Consider the following 19,081-nt stretch of genomic DNA (forward strand, 5'->3'; position numbering starts at 1 on the left):
GGACACTCAAGTAGATCCATGTGTTCGTGGATAGGTTTTTGTGTCCTGTTAAATTGTTCCTTTTATAAGTTTTGGATTCTCATAAATTCTATGTATAACTTTTGGACTAGTTCGATTTCTGTAATTTATTCTTACATACTTTTGATATTTTAACCCTGTCTGCGCTCATTGCCTATGTAAAATTTAAAATTGTTTATAATCCAGGTACTTTTGATAACTATTGTATGCACATTGAACGACAAATTTATGTGACGTATATAATTTTTCTGATGTCAGACACTCAAATCAATCCATGTGTTCGTATATAGTAGATGTTGTTGTGCCCTGTTAAATTGTTATACGATGATGACTGATGTTCCCATATTTTGACTATTTTATTGATTGTGACTGTTTATTTAACGCATCATGTAAATGTAACGGAATTTGATGAGACTGTTATTAAAGTGAGAGGGTTAGCGCTATAGAACCAGGTTTAATCCACCATTTTCTACATTTGAAAATGCCTGTACCAAGTCAGCAATATGACAGTTCTTGTCCATTCGTTTTTGATGCGTTTTGTTTTTTGATTTTGCCATGTGATTATGGACTTTCCAAATTGATTTTCCTCTGAGTTCAGTATTTTTGTGATTTTACTTTTTAATTATAAATACAATAGGTAGGCTTTTCATAGTAAATATTAAAGGTCGACTGGGAGAATGGACATGGAACTTGGAATGGTAATGCAAAATAAGGATATATTGGATAAAAAAAAAGAACTTCGTGAGTTTAGCCTTGCAACAGCTAGTCACACATGGATCCTTCACTTGATTGCTGCAAGAGTACCAAATGTGCAGAAAGCGTTCGTGCATGAAATCTACGCTTAAATCGACCATCGTTTTTTAAGTACAGTTTTCAATAATATCAATTGGTTAAATGCATTTTGTTGGCTTAAATAAAAGGGAGAACTCTTTGAGATTGGGTTATTTATTGCATTTTAGTTTTTTGCACTTAGTGCGGTAAATCGTGGGTTCAAATCCCGGCCGGGTCAAACCAAATACGTCAAAATTTAAAATTGCTGTTCCTCCGCTAAGCAAGTGGCATTAATAATTTAATTACACCTCCCCTCCATTATATGATATATCTGTAAAAAAAAAACTCGACTGGTATATGCTCGAGTTGCTAAATGATGTCTTAATGCGGAGTGTTACCTTGTGAACTAGCACGTTAAAAATCTTTCTCGACACTATCAGTCTAGAACACGGCTCATATTCATATAACATTTGAACTGGAATTTGTCTCTAGACAAGTCTTGACATTCAACGTTCATTATCAACTCTATAGTTAATAAACAGAGAGGTATTTTCCTTGTACTGATTTTTATTTCATGTACTTAGTTTGATTTCCACGAATGGATATTATAAACATGGTATGGTTACTTTTCATCCACACAAAATATATATGTGCCTTTTGTGATATTTTTAATGGCAGGTAATATGAAATTAGCTCCTTACTTTATTTAAACATGGAACCTTTTTTTTGGCTTGATAAGGTGTATAGGGATCTCTCTATAATAGAAAAAAAAACAAATGACTGTTAACTTTTAATGTCTTTTAATTTCTTGATTTTCTGTTTTGTTGGGTTGTTGTCTCATCACTATTTACTATTATTCCCTTTTTTCGAACCCAAAGGTTAAACTTGGGTACAGAAATATTGTCCACTCTTGACTTAATCCGCTCAACTTAACCTTGCTGAAAAAGTAAAGCCCCCCTCCCCCTCATTCCTACCAAAGTGAAAATTAGTTCACAGGCTAAAATGGCCACTACGATGCTTTATGCTGTTGTTTTTAAACAATGCCTATTGCAGCTATAATTCCCGGTTTTGGACAGAATAAAAAGAAGTAGATGTAGTTCGATTGTGAATGAGACAACTTCAAACTATTTGCTTTCCACCAAAGTTCACATGAAGCTGATGAACGCAAATTTATATAAAAAAAAAAGATGTGGCATGATTGCCAAAGAAACGAATGACATAGAAATTAACAACTATAGGTCACCAGTCACCTTACGGCTTTCCACAATGAGCAAAGCTTTTGTATCTAATTTCATATGATTAATGTATTGCCTTGTGTCGTTTCTTTTGTTTACTAGTATATTAAATGTCTCTGGTGGTATGAATCTTACTTCATAAAATTTAAAATTATACCCTTTTTTTCAAAAATAGGCTATCGCAATAAAGATAAGCTTAATAAAATAATTAATTCAGATTTTCACTCGTTCAGGAAATGTCATACGGGACAAGAATGAGTTTTAATGGCTAAATATATTTTTTAAACAAAATGTGGAATAAAAACAATTATGCCAAAAAACAGTCTAACTTGCGAAGCTTTCTTCGGTATTCAATGTTACAAAAATAGTTATTCTTTTGTAGATTTAGAACTTGGAACACAATAAAAAAAATGTCTATTGAAATTGGTAGATGGCAAAATATTTAATATAATAGAGAGAACATTTTATTTATTATATATACTTTATGTAAAATTAGGTGAAATTGAGGACGAGATTCATTATAAAGTTGAAATAAAAAGAAAAGTTTATTTAACGTTTTTGTAAATAGCTTCTCAAATATTGAATTGATTTTTTTTCAAAACAAAAAGTATAAGATCAAAAATTAATTTTTCTATAGAATGCATATCTATAACTTGTCTTGGGTATACTTTTAATGTCCCCATTCGCACAGGAAGTCCAGTGTTGTTTTTTTTAGACGTACCGATACACAATATCTGACACACATTGGCAAGAAAGGTCATTTGTAATATAAGCTGGAAAAAATTCATAGTTTTAGAATAAAGCGGAACATCGCAATTGCGTTAAGATAAATTAATATTTAATTTCCTACTAAAAGATGTTGTTTTTTATTTTCAATTCTTTCTCAAATTTAGCTATAGAGTTGCCACTGAAATGTTTTGTATCAAGTTTATTCCACTCATGAACTATAGAAGGAATAAACGATTCAGGTAAAGCCTGCAAAATGGAACCACAATTCATGACTAAGTCAAACTACAGTACTTAAGATGCATCTTCTCATTCTTTATCTTTAATCTGTACGAATTCTATAGCATTCATAAATTATAACTACCCGATATTGCTCAACCATGTAATACATTTTTACTTTAATAAACGGGATGGGAGGAATAAGCCACATGATTTACCGGTGTGTAGAAATATCGCAAAGGATTTCTTAGTGTACTAAGAAGAATATTTTTTGCACTAAAACGATGTTTTAAGATTACACAGAACATGAATAGAAGAGGATATGAGTTAATAACTCATATCTATGAAGTTTGGTATCAATAGATATTGTAATTTTGAAGTTAAATGACTTTTTAATAAACGCGTGCCACTCGGCACGTGACCAACGGCTTATTGCAAAATCCCAAATCACCATGTTCAATCAACCTTATCCAATAAACATCTGCTTTTGATCGTTACTAATTGATTAATTAATGGTTGTTGTTGAATAAACCTAACGGTTTAGCGTGGCATAATTTCAAGTTTATTAAAGAATAATAAAAAAATGAAATTTGTGTTTACTTCGCCTTTGATTTATTTTGTTTCTAAGGAAATTGCTATGTAAGCTTCTTTGTTTATTTAAAGAAGCCAATTTGGAGATACAAATTGAGAAAAAAAGCTTTTGCGATTTCTTTTCCTTATTTAAAACACAAGAGTTTAGATACTATCATTATACCTTGAGAGACACATGAGGGTATGTGGCGTCCGTGGGGTTTTTCATAATCCGATTAGAAATGTAATATAGAAATACTCCAAGTGGTAAATACTATATTACGTTTTTAAAAGAGAATACAAATCATAACTGTCTTCTATGAACGATAACCTTATAACTGATGTCAATGCTTTTTTTTTAACAATTCATATTTATTCAACAATTGAAGATGAATACCATTTTATTGTATAATGTAATAAGCAGTGGTGTAAGATATACAATTCACACTTTGGGAGAACTAAATAATATAGTTAACTTAATCATATGACTCTAAAGCCCGTTATGACATTATTAAGAGACGCTAAAGAACTGGACAACTGTGGAAATATAAGACTTTAAGATTTGGAAGTAAATGAAATTGGTGTCACAAATGGTATGTCTGCTTGTATTTTAAATATTTTATAAATATATATAATGCTCTTATACACAATTATTAATGGTTGTTTTACTTCGCTTAGTTATAGCATTTAACAAATAACTCTTCGTATTCTTATTTTTGGCATCAAAAAAATTTATAATGGAATAAATATTTTTTAAAAGACAAGGAAAATGAAAAAAAATAATGTATACAACAAAAATAAGCAAAAGGAGATGTGGTATAGCTGTCAATGAAACACCTATCCACAAACGTTAAAATTGAAGTAGATGTAAGAAATAAATAGGTCATATTTACAGTCTAAAAATGTGTTTAGGGCCTAAACACCAAGCTACACATATTTATACTTGTAATGCATTTGTAAACAAGGTCGAACCATAAATACGTTCCTCTCCTAAACATGTCGAGTAAAGTGTGTAACCCATATGTATTTAACCTGACCACATGTTAAAGATAAACATGTTTGGTACTGCCTCTTATCAATAGAGTGAAACATTTTCAGTAAATCACATCAGAACTTAGATCAGACTAAAACCTAACTTAAACTGAATATATTTGTATTTTTTCAACAGGAGTTTAGTATCCCATGAAACATAAATCATTATATAGAGACCTAGGCAGCGAGGATAGTCAATAGAATCTTTTTGCATTTGCCTGTGTTCTAACCTTTTAAAAACCTTTCGGTGAGGCATGGTTCTTGACATCCGAAAATGAATGAAGTATTGGCCACTGGACGTTAAGCAACCAAAAAGCAATCCTCACCTTTCCGTGAAGTGTTTACAATTATTTGTATTTTTTAAAATTAAAAGGATAAAAATTTCCCAAGCTGAAAAGAGTTTAACAGATTCTATTACCTTAGAAGTAAAAATAATACCAGACAGAAAAAACACAGCAGAAACAAAAAAAAAAGAAAACAATTTGAAATACCACATACACAGTGTATGTAAAGTGCGGATCCTAAAATATCATTTTTACTGTATATGCCATGAATGTCTAATGTAGAATGATAAATAAACAGACGAACTTTTTTTAATTTTTGAAGAAAATGAAGCAAAGTAAGATAAGCGAGCGGGGTTTTATCGCGCCTAAAGCCATCCAGTTGTGAAATATATACCAAAATAGGTGAATATTTATGACATTTCACGAACAGATCGTGCAGGTGCTTTATAACTAACAGGTGAGATGTTGTTGCAGTCAAAAATATTCATTTTAATACAATTGATAAAGTTGTATAACGTAGAATATGTTTTGTCATTCAGTTTCTTCATATTTACAGCCCGTAACAGAGAAGTGATCGAATTCGCGTTTCTTTACCGTCAGAATAAGTTACGTTATCGACAAACTTTTATCAGAAGTGACATAATTTAATTTTCTTCATCGACAAAACATTTCATGTCCAAGGTGTAAGTTTTCATTGTTTAAGTCGAAGTTTTTTTAACACAGTAAAACATTTTTTATAATCAACCTCTGTCATTGGCATTTTCATTTTAACGGTAAAGTTTATGTTGCTCAATGTAGATATTATATACTGCTAGGACTGTGAATATTTATGGGATTCAACACTGTAATAGTTTTTCTTTCGTCTGATACAGAATACCCTACATCTTTTCTTTTTCATACCTATCTGTTTATTATGTCCCCGGAATTATTTCAATCATACATTGTTGCAATACCGACATGCTTGTACTTTGTCAGAGAAAAAACTGAAATAAATTTCCTTCAAATACAAGTGTACCCTTTTTTGAAATGTTGAAGACAAAATTGCTCTATATCGTAAATTATACGACTTTTTTTTATGACTACGTGAACTTGTGCCATTTATTTTTGCTGGTCTTGAGGAAGACAATTTACAATTGTGCAGTGAACGGAGGCACTTATATATAACCTTATAATTCCGGTTGGAAACAAATAAATTCCCAATATATAAATATACATGTATTATATGTCGTGTACTTGATTGGATTTTGTAGATATAACTACTGCACAGAAACAGTATCATGGATTTCGAGGCTTTCATATTTAAGGTTTTGAATTCTACCCTTGTTGAAAACCTGCGGAGACCTCTACAGTTCCTTAAAACATCCATTGTTTTTTTGTAAATTGAGTGCCGTCTCCCTGAACATGCTAACACTTAAGTCATATCTTTTCATTTTCATACTGTTTTCCCTGTTTGTCTCTGTTGTCTTGATTGTTGGAACGATTAGTGGTATCTAACAATATCTACGAAAACTTTCTGAGAATTATGAATATTTCTTCTCTCTCAGATATGGATCATTATGAATGATAAAATGAAATGCCGTACATCACATCTTATAGAGGTTTAAATTTCAAATATTCGTCAATAACTTAAGTTATCGAACAAAAATCTGAAATACGGAATTATCATGTGAATGGTTAGGAAATCCGTTTCCCCTACATGTTTTTAAAGTCAAAGAAAAATGTTTTCCCTGATACCGTGAAACGTTTTAAGAACAGCTTTGTGTAACCTATAGACAAATTCGACTGTATATAAGGAAGTTAATATGTTTACTCTGATTTGAAATTATTTTTTAGATTTTTTTTAGTAATTGAAAACTATATAAAAAAGAAGATGTGGTATGATTGCCAATGAGACAACTATCCACAAAAAAAACCAAAATGACACAGACATTAACAACTATAGGTAACCGTACGGCCTTCAACAATGAGCAAAGCCCATACCGCATAGTCAGCTATATTGACAATGCAAAATAATTCAAACGAGAAAACTAACGGCCTCATTTATGTACAAAAATGAACGAAAAACAAATATATAACACATAAACAAACGACAACCACTGAATTATAGGCTCCTGACTGGGGCAAGGCACATACATAAATAATGTGGCGGGGTTAAACATGTTAGCGGGATCCCAACCCTCCCCTAACCTGGGACAGTGGTATAACAGTACAACATAAGAACGAAATATAAAAATCAGTCGAAAAAGGCTTAACTCATCAGATGGACAATTCTATGTTGTTTATGGGTAAGAGATGAAATGTTGTATGATCCCTCAAAATGACAGCAAGCGGAGTTTTCCGGACGATATTTATTTGTACACTGCTAAAAACTGTCAGGTCCTGGCCATGGTATATTTTGGAGAATAATTTTTTTACTGATTTTTACTAAAAAAAATATTCTCTGTGTATGCCATAACAAGAAATAGTTTTGTTCGTTATTTTGTCATATCAAAAAAAAATCTCAACAAAATTTTCCCGTTTAAACTGTACTAGAAAAAATTTGGCATATGAATCGGACGAAGACATATTCTAACAGAAGTACAAATACCAGTCCTCCCTTTTGTGTATACATATGAGAAAACATTTCAAAGTTATTGATTGAATTTAAATCCATCACACATACGGTACACATTGTAGTCTTAGTTTTGGGTAAAATTGTAAAGAAATAAAACTATCAAGACGTCCTTACATAAATCTTTTTCTTTTCTATTCTGACTTTGAAGAAATTACTACTTTTCGCTCAATTTAAATGGTGCATGGACATATTTTGTTTCATATCATTAGAATTATTTTCAATATTATCGGTATTAAACTTGACTATCGACACATGAAAATTTGTCAGCATTGTCAATCTTTTTAACGTTAAAGTACAAATAGTTCGGTCACTACTCTATTAAGTTTGTCGATAACGTAGCTAATTTTGACGGTAAAGAAACATCAATTCGATCACTTCTCTGTTACGGGCTGTAACTAAATTCCACTATGACGATTTCGTAATGCTAGTCATGTTTACTGTCGAATAATGATACTATTCTTTCATTTTCACTGTGGAGCGAATCATTAGTATTGTATATGCGGTGCATTTTCACTGTATAATATTTTTTTTTTTAATCTATTACAGCTCATTTCTTTAAGCATGTAGAGCAACACTTTAGTTGACTTGCTTGCTTTTCTTTTATTGGATAATCATTATGATAACACCCAATGTAATTCAAATATTAAAAATACAGGTTAAACTATGCCTATTCATATTGTTTAAAAATGTAAATCTTATTTACAAAGTTTGTATAAACAATTAAACAAACAAAGCAAGCAAGCCAACCAAAGTTTTGCTGTACATGCATTAGGAAATTAGCTGTAAAGCCTTAATTTAGCCGGCTTGCTCAAACAATAGATAAAGTAAGAGAAAGCTTTGATAACTTACGGAGGAAAGTTTGGTTTTAAAACACTCTAATAAATTCAATAGAAATAACATTGTCTGACGTTCGTTTATAGCTTGCAATCAACTTTGATGGGATTAGAAAAGCATATCCAGTTTTACCCGAGGCTGGGTCTTTTGAGCCATCGGTGTAAATTTTTAAATGATTTTTATATGCATTGTCGATGTACTCTAACGCTTTAGTCTTAATGATATGCGGATTTTCTTTTTTACTGAGACTGTTTTTTATGTTACTGGATGTTTTTGCTTGACCTATTATCCATGGAGGTGGATCTTGAATATTTTTAGTAACCAACTTTATTTTGTCTAGTTCGTTATCTTTAAGTAGATTTTGGACTCTGAATCCGTAAGGTATGTTATGGTCATTCCATTTATGATTATATTTGATATTCAATACAGTCATCTACTAATTGATTGGCTGGATTTGATGGATTTTGTTTAGTATTTTCAAGATTTCAAGATTTTATTCATAACCTCAGACACATACTTGTGTACAAGAGGACAATATATACATACATATTAAGATAATACATAGCGAGACAGGACAAACGGAACACAAATACATAGTATATTTTAAAAGACAATTGGTATAATTAAATAAAGTATTTTATGATTTTCTTCACAAAAATTGATAAATTCCTTTGAACTTGTACGTTACAAATAGACAACAAGCCAGTGAACTTGTTCTTGCTTGGATTCATTACATAGTAATTTGGTATAAACTTTGATCTAAGAGCAGAAACATCAGCATTTTTACAGGTAAACAATATATGAAACTCATCCCCTATTCCCTCATTACATAATGTGCATATTCTATTTTCCCTAGCAATCCCCGCCCATCTACCCGTCTCAATAGGTAACTTCAAATTACAAGTACGAGCATAATATTTAAGAGAAAGGTGGTCCCTTCTTAATTGTAATGGCATTTCGCCAGACTCGGCTAGTATTGTTTCTAACGGGGTCGATTTATGGGTCCCTAACACTATGCGAAGAGCTTTAGCTTGTATTATATCTAATTTAGATTTTACAGTTATAGATGCTGAATTAAACGCTTGACATCCATAGTCAAGTACCGATCTAAGAAGAGATTTGTATAGCATGAGAAGAGAATCAGTACCCATGCCATAATTATTTGCTTGAACATACCTTAGAACGTTTAATATTGCTTTAGATCTTTCTTGTAAATAGTTTACGTGTTTATTCCATGTTAGCTTTCTATCAAATATGAGACCAAGAAACTTGACATGATTCTGGAATTTGATTGGTTCGTTATCTAGCATTAGGTTAACTGAAAAAACATGACGATCTCCAAATATTACTCCTATCGTTTTGGTTTTGGATATCTTAAAACCCAATTTTTTAGACCATGCACTTATGTTATTAAGGGTTTCTTTCATTTATTTTTGTTAAATGTTTAATATTTCCACCTCGGTACCACATAGCACTGTCGTCAGCAAATTGTGACATTACTGCGGGTTTTTTTGCCAGACCTACTAGATCATTAATCATGATGTTAAATAATGTGGGACTGATAACACTACCTTGCGGGATACCATTGTTAAGATCATATTCGTCTGAGGATTCTTGATTTACTTTAACTTGAATTTTTCTATCTTGCAGAAAGTCTTTTATGAAGTTAAATAATCTCCCATTTATACCGTAATCTTTGCACTTTTTTAATAGACCAAAACGCCATACTAAGTCAAATGCCTTTTCAATATCGAGAAATATGGCTAGTAGAAATTGTTTACGAACTTTCGCTTTTTTAATGTCTGTCTCAAGTCGCAGTAAGTGGTCTAATGTGGAGCGACCTTCACGGAACCCACTTTGTGTTTCATTTATTATATTTTTCTCCGTTAGAAGATGTTTAAGTCTAACATTAACCATGCTTTCCATTAGTTTACAAAAATTTGATGTAAGAGAAATCGGTCTGTAGGATTTAGGGTCAGATTTATTTTTATTAGGTTTTAGTATAGGGATTACATTTGCATGTTTCCAGCTGTGGGGAAGTTGACCAGTTACCCACACTTTATTTATTAATTGTAACATAATATCGCTCATACTTTTAGGCATATGCTTGAACATTTCATATGTTATACGGTCATCACCGGGCGCAGTTGTCTTTTTGGTCTTAAGCACCTTATAAAGTTCGTTTTTGTTGAATGGTATATTAAATTTTGACCTATTAAAAATGAACTAGCTGGATTCGCACTTTATATACACTGATACAGGTTAAAATCGGTATATACAAGCGGATTATAAACGGGTCAGGGTTGAGCGAACATGGATTTCTACCGATTACACACTAAAGGTGACAATCAACTGATTGAGGCATGTATCGAGAAAATATTAGATAACTTTCAAATTAAAAAAGACGTAATTATAAAATTTGAAATTACGAATTTTTACAAAGTCTTTTTCTACATGCCATATCCTTTCCGATAGTTGTACCATTCCACCAGGTCCTTAGTGCACATTTTTGTTCTTAGTGCACTAAGGAGGTCCTTTTGCGATATTTCTACGGATCCCATGATTCACATGTATGCTGAGGGAAAAGTCGCACATGTTTTTATTAGTAGGATGAAAGTCACAAAAAATATCCTCCAAGCGTACACGTTGGGAAAAAGTTTGTGAAAAAGGTTTTAAATATTTTTATTTAACATCTTCATATTTTTATCTTCGAAATCATAATTTTCGCTTGCCGTTAAGACGGAACGATATTCCATAACGCAGATACCATTTAATGATAGACTTTGTAAATTGTGTAGTACGAACTGTGTGGAAAACGAAATACATGTTTTAATAATCTGTCCTTTATATATAGACTTCCGATATGAACTTTTTTTAAAATCACGTGAACATATTGACTATTACCAGAGACATATATACACATATGTGTATATATGTCTCTGCTATTACAGAATGAACACATAGAAAAGATGGGGTCTCTAAAAACACCGCAAAGGACCTCCTCAGTATTATTTTTGTCTTTCTTTGTGCATATTTGTATCTTACATAAAGGTTACTGTGATGTGCTTCAAATAATATGACAAGCTTATATATAGAGAATAATACATGGCAAAATCCGTATCATATGTCGTATCATCCCGAGACATCAATATCAGCCCGAGGGCCCTTAGGCCCGAGGGATGATATTGGTCGAGGGTGATACGGCATGTGATACGGATTTTGCCATGTATTATACGCTTTATCATATATTTCAACAGAAGAGTTTTATATTATATGAACTGTTTTCTGATCCATAGCACTGGGTTACCTTCAGTTCTGCTTTTGTCTTGTTTCAAAGCTTTAAAATAACTGCTCAATTATTTATACGAAGCACCTAGGTTACCTTACAATCTGTTGTTTTGAAATATTTTGTTTATTATTGTATTATTGAGTGTTTTGTATTTTTTATAGTTGCATTTAGTGTGCCAAAAAAATTGTTGTAAAAACTTGATGTTCGTTACATACCAAACAATGACGTCATTAAAAAATTGACCTATTTTTTTTTAATTTTTTTTTTTAATATTTTTTTTTTTTTTTTTTTTTTAACATTTAAAAAAAAAAAAAATTTTAATAGAAAAAAAATTCTTCAGCAAAAAAAACCCCAAAAAACTGACTTAAGTTAAAAAAAAAAAAAAAAAAAAGAAAAGGGAGGCGATACGGGTTTTACCATGCGATACGGGGTATGCGATACGGGTTTAGCCATGCGATACGGGGTATGCGATACAGGGTAGGTGATACAGACTGGAAAAAAGAACCTTTATTAGATATACAAAATAGCTGTATTTTGTACTAAATATATGATAAATACCTTTATTTCTTTTAAAAAGATCATTTCACTTGACAATTTTAATTATAATATCTATCATCAGAATATAAGCATTCTAATAAAGATGTTATTGGTTCATTTTTTTACTTATATCAAATGTGGATATTATTTTAATTTCATCAAAGATTCACTATACAAATCGTGTGGATTTCATTGATAAAGATGTGTGTCTAACTTTACATATCCTTGTTGTAACTAATTCATAATTATATATATTTTAATTAATTGTATTGTCAAGTTAGTATCTCGTAATTCTATGAAGGCTGGTTATTGATTTTTGTTTTAACTATAAGAGCAATATGCGACACTTTATGAAATAATCATTATATTCATCTTTTATATTTAATCTCAATTACCAGATTAAAATTTCACACCTCATTGAACATTGAAGATGTACGCTGGCCACTATGTGTATATACGCAGATACCATGAAACTGCTAGGTGTGAAAATAAGATGTGTCAATTTTATGAGGACCTGTACGGGTTCCTTAATTCTATAATTTTTCAGTCTTTTTCTGTGTTCTCTGTACATAAGCACTTCGTCATTCTCTATTCCTTATTTTTTTCTCAATGTCTCTGAAGTCATTATTTTTTCCCTTTATTCGGCACCTTTAACTCATTATTCTCTATTCATCGACCCCATCCTGACCCTCTATTTTAACGAACCGTTTGCAAATAAGTCTCGAAGGTGACAGCATACATCACAGTCCACGACATTAAACTAGTAAGGCACACATACTGCTGGTGATCAACCTTTGATTTATAAACTAGAATAAATATACTAATACATTTTAAAGATAATATATATTTTTAACAATTTCGTTTGTCCGTTTTTTACCGACAAATGGATTCAGTTTTTTTCGCAGTTTTAATTAACGTTATATATATGTTTATATGTGTTTATAGATTGCCTAACAATGTAATTTTAACACACTATTTAATATGTAAATATAAGAATGTTTAAATATTTACAAAATGATGAAAATAAACGCAATATTTCGCTAGACCAACTAGCTTTATCAAGCGTGCATCTATCCAGGTGAAATCGGATGTAGATGATATATTTTATATGTGTTTATATGTATATATTATAGAATAGTTCAAAAGCAGATACATATATTTATTTCGTGTCAAACCATTTCTTGGAATTTGTGAAGCTTTTTATGATAAGTGGAGTATTTTAGGTGTTTTTTTCGATTGACCTATTGATATCCATAATTTATTTTATAAACCAATTGAAATACCAAACACATGGCGAAAAAACGGTCGCCAAAAAAACATATTCATAGTCAAAATGTTTGTACACACGTGTGTGATAAACGGTCCATGGTTGAATGATCACGAATTTCAATCGATTACACAGATTGCAATCAATATTGAACGTGGCACGTGTCGATAAAACATTATATTTTGTAATTCTTAAAGATGTAATTAATATAAAATATTGAATTATTTGTTTTGAAATAGTTTACTTCTATAATTCATTCCTTAGTGCCAATTATATCATATCGTCTGGTCCCTTGTACTTGCATCACTTTTATCAAAATTTTCATAAGAATCTTTCGACAATTTCGATCACACAGATGAAGCTTTAAAAAGTTGAAAAATATTTTCACGAGTCAAACAGTAGACGTGCTTTCTTCATCATGTTTAAGCATGCGAGAATGTATTCTTAAAAAAATCTAAGAGACACAGAAAACGTTATACTACTAGTAAACGAAATCATTCAATTTTGCATAAAGATGATAACTCTTAACTTTAAAAAAAAAAACGTTCAGAAATATGAAAAGGAAAAGATGGACTTCCTTCTTGAACAAAATACAAAACAAGTAAACGGTAAATGTATATGTACTACTGTAGACTTTGTTATGATGACCTTTAACTTGATAAATATTTATTTTTTATAATTTCAATCAACAGGTAAACCTTAATTAATTTTTTTCCGTAATAGTAATTTCTTTCCCGAAAAAGAAAGATATTTATTTGCGGAAACGTAATTTTTTTTCCCCGGAATCGTCATCTTTTTTTCTGGAAAAGTAATACCAATTTGCGGAAACGTAAAAACGCCGCTACTTATTTCGGAAAAGTAATGCACGAAAATGCGGAAACGTGAAATTGGATTTTTTGAGAAAAAAAATAACTACTAAAGGACATGTTAGCGCCGACATGAGTTGTATGAAAAGATTTCCAAAACAACCATATCATAAAGAAGGAATGTTTACATGCTATATTCTCGTAGTAGTATTACAGGTTTCTTGTGGCGTTCACCTTAGACACACATCTTTTTAACGATGTTTAACAAGAATACCCCTATTTAGCGGACAACCAATTTTTTTTCTTTCTGTTATTGAATACCGAGAAAGAAAATAAATCCGGAAATTAATTTGGAACTTTGATACTCAATAGTTTCCCATCAAAATATTCACAATTAGTGTTCGTCCAGTGGCATATATAACAATCTTATTTCTATATGCAATCAACAATGAGCAAAACCCTAACCTTATAGTCACCATCTATAAAAGACCCCGAAATGACAAATGTAAAAACAATTCAAACGAGATAACTAACGGCCTGATTTATGTACAAAATGTGAAAATTCCTTGATAACCTGAATTTTCTTAATTATTTGCCTACAATATATCAGTCACTGTTTAAGAAAAATAAAAAATAAAATTCTTGGACTATTATATTTACGTTAGTATAATAGTCCCAGAATTAAAGTGTTGATAAAATACGAGCCTCACATTTGAAAGTTTTAAAACATTTCGAAGATAAAAAAAAAAGTTAAAAAAATATACAAAACAGACTTTTTCGTTCATTTTGTAACATGAATTAAGCAGTTAGTTTTCTCGACTGAATTGTTTTACATTGTCATTTTGGGGCCTTGAATAACAGACTATGCGGTATGGACTTGGCTCATTGTTGAAGGCCGTGCAGTGACCTAAAGTTGTTTATTTTTGTGACAATTTGGTCTCTTGTGAAAAGTGGTCGCATTGGCAATCATACCACATCTTTTTCATATATTTAAATCATTTTACAAGACATCAAATTGTTATTTTGTGTTACTGTTGCAGACAATTCTTTTCAAATACATGTATTAAAAATTATTTTAATTCAATGGAATTTTGCATTTGCACCCGCTTGAAAAAAATAAAACCATATAAAGAAGCAACATTGAAATTCTATGTACTTTAAGCGGCATTTTCACATGAGTAAAATATAAGGTCAACGTTTGAAACTTTCCGTGGAACAACGTCAAAATCGTTGTTTTATTATGAACGTCGTGTAACGCTAAGTGGCACCAATACCGTGCGTAACGTCAATATAAATCTGTGATTTTACTATGTCCACAACTTCGATGAACCAAAGCAAGTTAAACATCGACCTGTATCTAAATCAAATCGGTTCTCTTCTTCTTCTTCGTCTTCTTCTTTTGGTATACAATAGTCTATCGACATTCGATGATTACATACTGTTGGCATACGTGGACTAGTCTATTTACAAAACTGTTAAAATATATGTTTTTTTCTTATGTTTAATGCATACATGTATATATTTTAAATTGCGCTATAGTTCCGTAACTTTCTACCCAGTCGTATAAACGAATCGTCGACAAGTGCGTTTTTTTTTAAATCAATATTTCTGGTATGTTCCAATCTGTCCTTAACTATTGACATCGGGAATATATTACATTTTACCAAAGTCAACCTTGGAAAAAATATTTAAATAGATTGTAATTTCATCAAATCTTATTTTTTGGGTATTATTTATATTTTTATGAATTATATTCTTTACACCAGCAATGTTATTTATAAACAAGCGTATGAGTTTAGTTATGACAAGTAAGACAGAGCTGTATATTATACATCTGATAGTTCAAAATGGAAAGTTATAAGTTATCGGCCGTGTACACTGAATATTACCTGCAGAAGTGAAACGATGCATGAACTTGCAAGTCCGACAGGAAATCGCTGGAATACCTGGACGTGTCACCTCACACCCCTTACAATACCTTTGGAAGTAATACCTTTAGGCATGCTGGTGATCAGATGAGGGAAGATCAGAATTTATTTGAAAAAAGTTTATTACTTAAATTTAAAGAATTATGAACAAATTAGATTTTCGAAAACAATTTTCACGGAACACCTATTCATGATTTCAACTTTGACTCTTTACTTAATTCCAATATTAACAGTTTAAAAACAACAGACCATGGTAATTTAAAAAAATGCAAAAAAAATCCGTATAAAGTTAGTTAGTCGGATAAAACAACAGTACGATTGACAAGAGAGATATCGACACGCAATATCCTTATTCTTTCAAAAAGAGATTCCCAGGCAACCTCAGAATATAAAGTTTCAGGTTTTGTAAATATTAGTAGACCTGTTACTATTATTGCGGCCTCTAATTGCAAATTTTCTAATTTCCAAGGATCCGTGTTGAATGCTGTTCTTTGACCTATTCAATTTTTAAATAAAATATGTTTAAACTAAACGGAGCCTTGGCTATAAAAAGCCTCAAATGTTGAAGGCTATCCTTTGACCTATTCATTTTTTTAATAGTCTTCAAATTTCAACAAAATTCCGCATAAGGGATCACAACTTGGAAATGGAGAAAAAAAAATCAAAGAGAACACAGAGTGTGTAAAGTTTAAAAAAATTTGAAGGATAGGAACATTTTTTTTCCATTGCCAAATCAACTGTAATATTAGCACTCATACCACTAATTATATTTATATCTATTTTCAGCATAGAATATCTCAGTTTCTTATTGTCGATATTTCTATTACATTTTCTTGATAAAACTTTTTAATACATGTATAAACATTTTAACAAGCTCACCATATTCTAATTTAAGAGTTGGCGCCCATCAAAGCCATGCACACGAAAATATTTATAGAAAGAGAAATAAAACAAAAGCAAAATGATTTGTCCTTTTAATCTCTGAAATTATCAGCAATAATGGTTTTTTTTTTAAAGTTTTAGTTACGAATGATATTCTAGCCTAACGTGTTGATGTGTCTGTTGTCAGAGATGCACATAGAGCTAGGTGAACAATACTGTCTTTAGTAACATCTAGTGTTTAGTTCCATAAAATTTCAGTTATTATCAAATTTTGTTGAAGAATTTATTGGTGAAAGTTAATGTAAATGTTCAGTTGCAAATACTACATGCATATTGAGGACACACTCGAAGAAGTATGGTTACTGACAAATCTTTCCAGGCATCTCCACAATAAAAATATCTTCACGGAAAGCAAGCTATACTAAATAAAAAAATAAAAAACACTTATGTACGATTTTCAAAGTTGTTTAAGTAATTGTAGTGTATTGGATATACCCGTTGGACGCATGGTTCTGTCTTGTCATTACTTTCAATGCAAAGCTGGTGGTATTCTTAGCCCCAACACCATGTGTTGTTTTAAAATTGCTTCTGATTTTATTCACAGTTTGTTCAGATGGTGTCACAGTCATGTCTCAGTACCTAACAAGTCGGTTGAGTACAGGAACCCTGATGAGTTCAAAATGATGAGTCCTCTATGCAGAAAGAAAATTCCGCATATAGAGGCGGGCCTCTTTTGGTCACTAAAAAATAATGTATAATAGTTCAGTGAAATGGTTGCTACACTAAACACTAAAATGCACTTTTGAACTTAAATTGAAAAAAAAACACATGAGATTACCAAAGGATAAATGTTTCTGCTTTGAGACAGGCGATGGATGTATACTCATGACTTTTGATATCTCAACCGGCCCCTATTCCTTTAGCAAATGAGGAATAAACAACCAAAATGCATTAAACAAGAGAAAACTCGATTTAAAAGAAGCCAGAGTCAGATGTAGAAATAGGTAACAGAAGAAACTACGCAAATGGCAATACTAAACATAAAATAACAAACGGACCAGTAGCAGTAACTCAATGCAAGCTCCATGTTTGCAGTACACTTATCGGTAATTTGTGTCATTGGTAGAAAAATTAACAATTCGTAAACAATAATATCTGGGAATATTTGGTCTGCTCCAATAAAATAATATCCTTACCTACTACAAAAACATATAAAACTATTCTCTGTTCTTTGGTTTTGTTCACAAATAGATTTTTCTCTAATAAGATATTTCATTCTCCCATAGGATATTTGTTTCTCCTATAAGATATTTCTTTCTCCCATAGGATTTTTTTTCTCTCTTATGAGTTGCTTTGATCTCCCATAGGATTTTAAATCTCCCTTAGGATTTTTAATCTCCCTTAGGATTTATTTATTACCCTTAGGATTTATTTATTACCCTTAGGATTCTTTTTTATCCCACAGGATATTTTTTCTGTAATGAAATCCCTTAGGATATTTATTAATCCTATCGGATATGTTTAATCCCATGGGATTATTTTATTAGACTAATATCCTGTAGGATAAAAAATATCCTATAGGAAATGCTTTTATTTTTCCTAAGGGATTTTTTTAATCCTAAGGGAGAAACTATATCCTATAGGATATTTTTATTGTCCTAAGGGATTTATAATCCCTTAGGATTTAAATATCCTGTAGGATATAAAAAATATCCTATGGGATTATGACTTTATCCTATAGGATTTCTCAAAATCCTGTAGGATTTTTAAAAATCCTATGGGAGAAAAAAATATCCTACAGGATTTTGTCACTATTTTCACTCCAGTTGCCGAACCGGGCGAGCCACACCAAATTTTTTTTTGTATTGTGTTATTTATCCCCAGAGGTACATTATTGCCAAATTTGGTGATTCTACGACAAAAAAAAGTGTGGTTCTAATTTGCACTTATGAGAAGTGCAAATTAATCCAAGAACATGTTAATATAATATGTAGGTAGAATTCTACTCACTCCGATAATAATAGTAGAGTGAACATCTAACCTGAATTAAGTTTTACTATACTGTAAGA

The sequence above is a fragment of the Mytilus trossulus genome, chromosome 6 (assembly GCF_036588685.1).
Source record: "Mytilus trossulus isolate FHL-02 chromosome 6, PNRI_Mtr1.1.1.hap1, whole genome shotgun sequence".
Taxonomy (NCBI): Eukaryota; Metazoa; Mollusca; class Bivalvia; order Mytilida; family Mytilidae; genus Mytilus; species Mytilus trossulus.